General features: G+C 43.9%; 1 long non-coding RNA gene across 1 annotated transcript; it reads right to left on the bottom strand.

Moving 5' to 3' along the window:
- Positions 1-1,113: 1,113 nt before the first annotated feature.
- On the bottom strand, positions 1,114-6,974 carry LOC109266318 (uncharacterized). Its single transcript, XR_002079664.2, has 2 exons — positions 6,888-6,974; positions 1,114-3,032 (listed from the first exon to the last, which is right to left on the bottom strand). It is a non-coding gene; the product is annotated as an uncharacterized LOC109266318 (long non-coding RNA).
- Positions 6,975-8,048: the final 1,074 nt, after the last annotated feature.

Raw genomic sequence — 8,048 nt, forward strand, 5'->3', positions numbered from 1 at the left:
TCCTTTGAAATGAGATGTGTCTAGACTCCAGGGGCAGCCGGAGCACGCTCACAGAGGAGATATATCACAGAGATATATACCCAGGGACGGTCATAAAAGTCTCCGCTTGTGATGCGTTTGGGTGAGTTACAGAACCAATAGCTTTGATCAAGTGCCCAGCTGTACTCGATTAGCAGAAGGATAATGAGAACTGAGCAGCAAGGGGTGGAAGGCAGGGGGAGGGCAGTGGGGGTGGGGCTGGGGGGTGCAGTGGGAGGAGCCTGTGGTATTTGCCTATCAGAGGCCATTCTCTGAGCTTCTGGGGAGGGGGCCTGCTTAGGCAGTGTTGGGGGTCCTGTGGCCGCCTTAGAGCAGTAATAAGGCCTCCCCTTGGTGCTGCCTCCTCCTTGCCAGGTGCGTTCATCTGTATCCATTCCATTTCCTCCTCCCAGCAGCTCATGGAGAGAAAGGCTGGGAAGTGTGTGCTCCTTTTATGGCTGGAAGTTGGGAGTGGGTGGGACCAGAAGCCCTGAGAGGCTGGGAAGAGGGGAGGGCAGAGAGAGGCAGGCACCTGCTGTGATTCCAGTGGTTCTCTGGCTGTGCTTGCAGGGCACCGGTTCTGGAACTATCTTTTTATCCCCCATTTGGCTTATCCTTGTCTCTCTTTCCATGTTCCCCCCTTGATTCCTACTCTTTGCTTCCCTTCCTCCCTCCTCCCTTCCTTCTTTCCATCCTTCATGTCCTTGTTTCCTCCTGCCTTCTCTTCCTTGCCAGTCTCTTTCTTGTAGAACTCCTTCCCTTTCCCCTTCCTTCTGTCCCTGTTTTCTTTCCCTCTTTCTTCTAATTTTTCTCAATAGTGTCAATAATAACTTTTTTAAATTAACCACTAGAGTTTAGCATTCAACACACACTGGTTATGGCTGGGTACCCTGGACATGTTGAACAGGAGAGAAGAGCCAGTCCTCGCGTAGCTGAGGGTCCACAGCGAACACTGATGATAAATAAGAAATTATTGTAAGACAAAGTTGGTGTTTTAAAAGGTCCAATGGATAACTCTCCTCTTCCTCACTCAAGATCTGAGCCAACCAAGATACAAGATGAAGGGGTAAGGCAGATGGCAAATCAAGTCAGCACTGAGATTCACAGGAAGCTGTTATTGGAGAATATAGCTTACACCTTTAGGCAAATGGGCTGCCTGACACTGAATCTTGGTTTCTTCAGCTGGTCCATTAGTCCCGGAAGTCTGGGTCAGGCCAAGGCTCCCATTTGCAGCAGGAGAGTCTGCATCCCAGTGAAAGCCCCAGGGGATGAGCAGGCAGGCATGGGATGTGCTTCCTGCAGGGAACTTGCGCCTAAGAGAGGGGAGGAGGGCTAGGTTAACTAGGTCATGGTTCCTTCTTCCCCTTTGTAAGAATCAGTATAAACTCAGCATGGGTGAATGAGGGGTGGAGAGAGAGGCCAGGAGTATGATGCTGGTGGAAGCTCACCTCCAATGGAGTAAAAAACCAGGAGTGGAAATGTACCTCCCTACCTCCTCTGTCCTGTACCAGCACTCAGAGCAAGTGTGTGTGTATGTGTGTGTGTGTGTGTGTGTGCATGCACATGTGTGTGAGTGTGTGTGATGGTACATAGGAGGAACCTAACTTCACCTAATGTAGGAAGTGACATCTAATCTGAGACTTATAGGATTGCTACCTACCTTGATGTGATAAGGTGTCAGACAAAATTCAGAACAAAGTATGCAAATTTACTTCTCCCTCTAAACTTCTTTATAAAACAAAACTCTGGGGAAGTGTCTCATTCAGTTATTCTGTCAACAAATATATATTTAATTGTCTATTAAATGCAAGCTACTTTACCCAGCAGGAGGAATAGATTGATTGGATGTGGCTTCTGCCCTCCAGGAGCATTTGGACTGTATGCTGAGTAAGACATCCTCATAGAGGGCCAACATGCAAGGTGGGGCATGGAGCATTGGTTGCTTGTTGTTGAAACAAAGTAAGAGCTCTCAGTGAGCTACATGAGGCTTTTATGGGGCTCGTGTGGAGAAGAAGAAAGTTCTTAATGGGGTGGAGGTGGTAAGGAACCAAGCCTTGAATGGCTAGTAGGATTTAAACAGGTAGTCTTGACCTTCTAAGTAGAAAAAAAAAAAACATCAGCAAAGGCATGGAGGCCATCAAAGGATGGCAGAGATCAGTAAGTAGTCCAGTGTGTCTCAAATACTGTACAGAAAGGAAGCGGTTGGAAACACTAACTTAAAAGAAGAGATGGGACCCAGACTCTTGAAAGTCAGTGTGAGGGTCTGCCCACACTTTGATCCCCAGTGTTGATGAAGGTTGCTGAGCAGGAAGCATGATGTAGTTGGATGGCTGTTTAGAACATTCACACCCATTGCAATGCTCTTTGGGTTGGAGGAAACAGAATTTGAAGACAGTAGGGATCTTGGAAAGCTTTGAAATAGTCCAGGTTGGAAGTTCTGATTGCCAGCAATGAGGGTGGAATAAGTGGATAGATCTGGGTTGCCCCATTTTGTGGCTTCCTCAGCCACAGTGAGGAAGTGCTCCCAGTGCTCCCCAGCCTATGAACACATAAGGGGAAGAAGAAAAGGTGGCAGCTCACTTATGATTGGAACTAGTCAAGACAGACTCAGAGGAAGCTTATGTGTGTGTGGAGTACAAGCCCCAGTGAGAGAACACTGTGAGGTCCAGTGGGACAGCCTCTCATGCCAGGTCCTATGTGATCAGGGAGTGGCAGGGTCAGAGAGATTGGACCCAGCAGGAGGGCTGGTACTCCATGAGGACTGTGGGGTTCTGCAGGAGAACAAGGTTTGCATCTTCTTGCTGTTGGGCTTTGTCTCATCGTGTAAATTTTAGGGTCCACCAAAGGCAGAAACAATAAAGAAAGCAAGATCCAGAGAGATAGACTTATCATGAAGGAGCTGGATCAGAGTAGCATTCCAAGCCCTGTTTGCAGGTCTCTGCTGTAGGATGTCCTTTCCCTCTGGGGGTGCCAGCGTTCCTCCATTATTGCTTGGACTTCATGACTTCCTTGTTCTCAGAAAGAAAAAGGAGCTTATTAAGTGAAGTGGCTGCCAAGTGTATTTTAAGATGAACAAAGCCTAGATCATTTTTTTTCCTCACCACATACCATACATAATTGTATGAAGGGCAGGATTTATTTGGTTTGCATTATGATTTTTTTCCCTCAAGCTTAATTACAGTGTTAAAAAGGCAACTACAACTTGAAAGAAACAAACCCTACCGTCATGGAGACCAGCATGACCATTCTGGATTTGAAACACAGCTTCTTTGTGAAGGGAATTAATTGTATATGAAACTTTGGGGCTTATGTAAAACACATTTTTATGAAAATAAACTTGAACAGTCATTAAAATGAATAGTTGTTTTAAATAAGACTCAAACTGCATGGTGGTGCCAATGAATTTTAGATGCCTTCTTTATTGGCTTTGTTTTGGGTTCAACTCTGCATTTCTAAGACAATATCAGGGCCCTGGATGTAAGTCTTAGTTTATAATTGGGAATCAAATGTATAGTTCCAGTGATAGATTATTAGGGGAGGTAAGAAAATGAATAAGCTTGAATAGTATTCAGGTCTAAGGAACTTCATGAATAAATAATTCTATGTTGGAAAATCCAACATGTTAGAAGGAAGTGGTGCCTGATAGTTTGGCCTCAGACCAAGGAACCAGTTAATGGAACTCAGCTCTCCAGCTTTGGGACAGTCCTCAGGTAATCTGTAAAATCAGAAATGTGAGTGACGACCCCCACGTTCTCCTCTGCTAGCATTGACATGGGATGTCTCTGGCTCAGAGATCTGTATGGTTCAGGGATGAGTCTAGAGCAGAGCTCTCAGTGGGGTGGACTACTTGAAACTCTAGCTTAAACAAGCTCCTCCTTGGGGAAGGAGTGGGGCTTAGACCTCTTTGTGCCTGGTGTTCTGCCCCTCTGCTTGCACTTCTCTACTCTTTTTGGGAAGGTGGTTTTTGAGCAGCACTGCTCAGCAGTGTGAGCTCAACAGCTGTTCTGGGGCAGATGGGAAAGTGACATCTTTTTTAATTGGTGGGAACTCAGGCTCATGTCCCCAGTCCTTGGAAGAATGCCTCACTGTTTCCACACCCCAACCACCCACACACATGTGGTCTCTACCCCACTAAATCACTAGCATCTCTCCTCTCCTTCAGGGTGTGTTTTCCTCCCTACACTGAGGTCCTTGTGGTTATTTAGATAAAAACTTGCATAAAGAAAAAGAAGGAAATATCTTAGAACAGTATGTAAGGATGTATAGGAAGAGTGCCCTCACCTGGCTTTGTATTAACATACATAATTTAATTGATGGTCCATTGACCTCAATTCTAGAATAGATAATGACACCATTTTGTATTTTCCTTTGGGTTGTTGTGCATTCTCAGTGATGTAACACCTCATGCTATTGATATCCTTCTCTACCCACTTCTCTGATTCCCTGCTTATAGTTCTTCCCTAGTTTGAACAGAGAGCCCCAGAGGCAATCAGAGAGGCCTCCAGACTAGTGGCAATTTGTGTAGTGAAGTGAGGGAGCACCCAGGCCATACCAGCCAGAAGCAGAACGTTTCCAGTTAGGTGTCTCCTACAACCTCCAGGTGCTGGTCTGAACTGCTGTAAGGAGGTCTTATTGCTTTCTGCAGGATGTGCTGGATGCACTATTACCCCTACTGGCCTCTGGGTACATTCCTTTGGCAATTTTCTCCATCTACCCACTACCCAGTAAAGGTGTTCGTAGCCTGTGGTGTGATGGTATCAGACACATTGTTTCCATGGCAACCACAGCCCAGGCCCCTCGGAATAGTAAATCTGCTTAGGTGGCTTTCCCTTATCTTTAGGTGTGGGGATGACCTCCACATCCCTACAGTCATCTCCCTGAAAGTGGGGACCAGGTAGGCTCCACCTTCTGCTGCATGGAGAGGGACCCAGGGCAAGAAGGAACGTTACAGGTGCTTGGAAAGGCTTGTGCAATGATTTATTTTTCATGGTGGAAATGCATTCAAACCTAGAAGTTCTGAAGTGCGTTTTGCTCTGGCCCCCCAATGCATGACTAGAAACACGGAGCCTTGACATTTCTCTTCCCTTTCAGTGCCATGGCTCAGTGAATCAATTCAAACCCATTAAGATTTCAGAATGACAGGAGGAGAAAATCCTTCCAGTGAACACTCTTAGGATACTGTGACCGAACACCATTTCCTTAGACCTGGACCATTTTCTCGTTTTGAAAATCCCATCAATTGCAATCCCCTCCTCGAGGCTGAGGATCTCGTTTTTACTTTCCTATTTCTTGACACAAAAGCCTATAGCAAAGGCTTGTAGATACATGAATTACATACTTGTTAGTGACACCATGTTGCCCCATGTTTAAGAGGTAATGTGGAAAGAGTTTTCAATTTCTCTGGGTTTATAAATCTAAAGAGATAATTATCCTTCAAAAGAGTGGGGGTGGCCACCAGAGTCAGGAAACTCAGCATGCAGACCTGGGCTCTGCTCCCAACTAGTCTTATGATCCTTGTTTGTAGGATTCTCAAGTGAAATTGTGTATGTGTGCCTGTGTGTGTGTGTGTGTGTGTGTGTGTGTGTGTGTGCGCCTGTGTGTGTGTGTGTGTGTGTGTGTGTGTGATGTCTTAAGCAAACTGGTTTTCTGTGGGAGCACAATTGAATTTTTAAAAATCTAAATTAAGCACATATTCTCTGGGAGCACATCTGTTGCACAGAGTGAGGCCCATTCCATCAATACAGTTGCCTGCAGAGCAATGAAGTCATTCCCATCTAATTCCTGAAACCAGAAATGAGGATAACAGGCCAGTATTAAATATTAAAGTTTTTCACATTTTGCTGTTCTCTTCCAGAGAACACAAAGAGCACTGACATATTTCTGGAGCTCAGGTGGATAGCTAATGGACTGGAGGAGCTTTCAACTCAACTGGAGCGATACATAAAGAGAAAACTTAATTACAGTTAGGATTCTGTGGGTTAACTGGGTAAGCAAGTAGCCTCCATATTTCATAGCATCTAAGACACTATTGATTTTAAGATGCACCATTATTTTATGTACCTCTGAGGAAAAAAGTACTGCCAATTAAACTGTGACCACAATGCTTTATATCTTAGAATTATAATTTTACCCTTATTGAAAGAGCTCTTTAAGATTTGTTTAGATACTTGTGCATACATTAAAATGAAAATACAAGCAAAATATGTTGGTTGTAATATTCTTACATTGTCTTCACAAGGTGGGCTCTGCCGATTGGCTCTCTGATTTAGAGTTGCTGGTGTCTATGGTTCTCTAGGCAATGCCTCTCTCTGTGAAATTAAGACTAGTGAACACAAGCATTTCTTCCCACAGCACTGCACCATTGATCTGGGGGTTTCTTCCCAGACCCTGACACACATTTACAAGTTCTAGAACTGGTGCTTTCTTCATCATACAGGAAGGTATGAATCCAGGACTCATTTATTTTTTTCTTTAAATGATCCTTAAATGGTTCATTGATTAAAAGACCAAGGTTTGTAATTATGTAACCTTGCCACCAGGACAACAACCAAGTGTGCTCATGTGTGGACAGTGACAATGCTGTAACTTCCATCTTGTTTGACAACAATTGTAAGATGCCAACACCAACACCATGAGGGCTGCCCTGGTAAGCTGCTTTCTACTTCCTTCCAATTTCCTTCTTCTCTAATCTCAGATAGCTCTTATATGTGGAACAGTCTTAGGTATAACTCATCCAGTTCGATGCATGGATGAGGATGCCTGATGTTCTCGGTGGCCAAGTCCTGTATGTTTATTACATAGAAATGGGAAGTAGAAGAGAAAGGGCAGAGCCTAGATTCTTGCCTTTGAGGATAGGTAGCTGTACTCACTAGTAATATGGAACTCAAGTAATGATCCAGCTTAAACAGCTCCTTCTCAGGAAATCCTGCTCCAGTATCCTTGCTGTGCTGACATAGTAGCCCATACTGACCTCTGTCACAGCATGCCCCATGTGTATGTGGCCATTGTGATGTACTTGAGAGCAGCAACCCTATCTATTCATCCTTGTAACCCAGTGCCTGGTGCAATGCCCAGGCTTTAGTAGACTTTGGGTGAACAGTTGCCAAAAGACCGAGGATGGAAAGAATGGGGCAGGAAATGCTCAGGGACAGGGAAATGCCAGCCACATTTAGAGAAGGTGGAGTCTTGTTGTTTGTCTGAGATGGAGGGTGTATGACAGGAAGCAGTGGAAAGTCGGAACAGGAGGGAAGGCTGGCTTGGAGTACTACAAGGAGGAAGATTATTTGTCTGCATAGAACCTGATAAAGACTATTTCAGAGCACCTGTATGTAATCCAACATGTATATTGAGTCACAGATGACAGTTACAACAGAAATGAATTGATCAGTATTAACCATATATCAGATGAGGTGGTTTAAATAAAGAAACTGATATTCCTGAAACTTCAGTAAAGTAAGTTATTTTTAAGTAGTAACATTCATTCATTCATTCATTCATTCATTCATTCATAGGTTCTATGATTAATAGTAATAGCCATGGACCAAACTTTGAGGACACGTGGATGAGTAATGTATAATTTGTACCTTGAAGGAGATTACATATATGGATATTTAACTTTGGGTATATAAATATATAAGGTATATGTAAAATAGGAAAATATTTGGGATTCTTTGTGTTCTATTGAGACTACTGTGGGGGAACAGAGGAGAGATTGTCTTTATGTGGATGGGTCAAAGGAAATTCCACAGGGCCAAGATGATTCTTAAGATATTTATGACCAAGTCAGAGATAATTGTCCTCTGTAGAAGTATTCCCGCAGAAGACTGGTATCCCCTGACAAAAGGGTAATGTGGTTAATTAAGTTTAGAAAATGGATCATACTCTGTTCCTATCTTGAATTCACAGTGTGTGTGGATGCATTAAAGCTCCTTCCTGATCAGCAATAAAAACAAACAACAAACAGAATGCCAACTTATTTGGTTTAATCTACCATTTTTCCAAACTTAGTTGGCCACTCCACCTTTCTGTGG

This window comes from Panthera pardus, unplaced genomic scaffold (genome assembly GCF_024362965.1).
Source record: "Panthera pardus isolate Hobbes unplaced genomic scaffold, ASM2436296v1 HiC_scaffold_26, whole genome shotgun sequence".
In the NCBI taxonomy this organism is placed as follows: domain Eukaryota; kingdom Metazoa; phylum Chordata; class Mammalia; order Carnivora; family Felidae; genus Panthera; species Panthera pardus.